Raw genomic sequence first — 2,314 nt, 5'->3', positions numbered from 1 at the left:
CAATCAAGTATAAAATAAAATATCAATAAAAAATAATGTTTCACTTGTAAAAGAATCATATCATACCACCATAGTATAATAATTATATTTAATTTCAGTTTTTTTGTTGTATATTATACGCCTATATCGTTTTGAAACACTTACATAATAATATTATAATATTATAATATATATATTCGTGTAACAAAGTTAAAATAATATTACCCGGATCTTGTAATTCAAAGAAAAATCAATTCTGGCATAACATAACAGACTGATTTTGCATTGTGCTGGTCTATGTTTTAGTGACTTACAAATCCAATATTGACTTTTTTTTTTTTTACATTCTGTTCTCACATTACCTTTAATGAACTATCCAAAAATTAAAAAAATGAACTCTGAAAAGGGATTCATGAGTAACATTATCGTCAGAAAAAAGCAATCTGCTAAGAACATCTACACTTTCACCAGGTTTAGGTACTACTTACTATAATAGTGTTTAATTAAAATAGCAACAAAGACTTATAAATTATGTTAGGAACGTCAAATAGCACAAATAGCAAAAATAAATAATAAACAAAATTTAATTGACGGAAGGGACTGATTTATTTTGCAATGGCAACACATTATTATAATTATCAACAAATTAAAAAAATATGTACTGTTTGGGTTATGGAGGTTTTGAGTTTGAGATTCATGTGGACTTCATGAATTAACAGTTCTAGAACAAAAAAAAAAATAGTCAGTTAATACACTATCGTACAATAATATATACTATATTATAATAAAATGTAAATCATCTTGGTAGAACAAAATTATTAACTATAATAGTATGAACTTTAATGAAATCATATTATGGCTAATTATTGTCAACTATTAAGTGAAAAAAAAAATTAAACATCCATTAAGTTACAAATTACTATTAATAGTTTGTATTAATACAATACGATAAAAAATATATTTATTTTGTAAACTTTAGTCTTTGCAAAATATATGATGAACCATTAAAAAAAATTAAAATACTTGTTATTCAATTAAAATAGATCCTTAAAAGAGTATAATAAAAACAATAATAAATTTTCATATACGGAATGCGACAATTAATTTATGTTAGGTGTGTATATCATAATTTACTACCTATTGTTTTTGCAAAATATATTATTAGAATATTATTATTGCTGTATCTGACAACAAATACACAATACGAATATATATAGCAAATAAATAATGTTAAGAAATGACGTGTTAATACGAATTCCAAAAAAAGATTAACCTAAACTGTATTCAAAATATTTTACATAATTTATAGACTCACCATCAACTGGCTGGTGGCTGGGGTAGCTTTGGCGACCGATTTGATGGCCTTGGCAGATTGGACTTGTCCGACGACAACGATGTTCATGGTTACTTTTTCAGCGCCCATTTTTGGTTTTTGATTTGTTTTCGTGGAATAAAGTGAAAACTAAAAGAAAAATATATAAAATATGAATGGTTTAAATTAATTAATATAAATATTATATTTAGTATATTATTATAATATTATAACTCACTGAAGATTAAATTTGCACAAAAATTGCGTTATGCTTTAATGGAATACCAGTTCCTCCTTTTATACTCCGTCATTTAATATTAAAATATAGAGTAGCACCAGGTGGCGTGATTGTAACAAGTGTTCGTTGTTGATTCATAGCTGATAAGACTTAAAAAGTAATTTGTGTACATACCTATCATACACTAGGTAATTAAATTATGTTGTAATTTAAAATTTTACTTTTTATATTTTACATATTTATTTCATTAATTAAATATTTAAATCTAGTTGCTTACTCTTAACCCAGTAGGTACTTATTTTAATAATAACAGTAAAAAAATAACAATACGCGAAATTTTTAGGCACAAGAAATAACCAACTTTCGAAAAATGTGATTTTAGTTATTTTGTTGGATTTAAAATGATTGTCTATAGATGAGTTTTTATTAAAGACATTTACAATTTTTAATTTTTTCTTTAAATATGTATACATGTTGATTTTTTTTTTGACATATTTATGTATATATATATTAGATGCATCAAATATCGATGTAAAAGCTTCAGATATTATTTAATAGGTATTCATTGGTAGGCTCAATAATTCTGTAAACATATAAGGTTTAAATTTTGACTATTTATTAATACTAAAAACAAACATTTTAAATTTATTTTGTAGCTTAAAATTTACAAAGTATTTATTTTGTATGGATAAATCATGAAAACTTTATAATTGGTTCCTAATATTATATAGTCTTTAATAAACCTACAAAACATAAAAAAAAAATATGATTTTAATATTTTTTTA

The 2,314-nt window shown here is 23.5% G+C and overlaps 1 long non-coding RNA gene across 1 annotated transcript; it reads right to left on the bottom strand.

The window, feature by feature from the left end:
- Nucleotides 1–561: 561 nt before the first annotated feature.
- On the bottom strand, nucleotides 562–1,695 carry LOC126550546 (uncharacterized). Its single transcript, XR_007604660.1, has 3 exons — nucleotides 1,530–1,695; nucleotides 1,295–1,441; nucleotides 562–700 (listed from the first exon to the last, which is right to left on the bottom strand). It is a non-coding gene; the product is annotated as an uncharacterized LOC126550546 (long non-coding RNA).
- Between the last annotated feature and the right edge of the window lie 619 nt (nucleotides 1,696–2,314).

The sequence above is a fragment of the Aphis gossypii genome, chromosome 2 (genome assembly GCF_020184175.1).
Source record: "Aphis gossypii isolate Hap1 chromosome 2, ASM2018417v2, whole genome shotgun sequence".
Lineage (NCBI taxonomy): Eukaryota > Metazoa > Arthropoda > Insecta > Hemiptera > Aphididae > Aphis > Aphis gossypii.
This window is presented reverse-complemented; position numbering and strand designations above follow the sequence as displayed.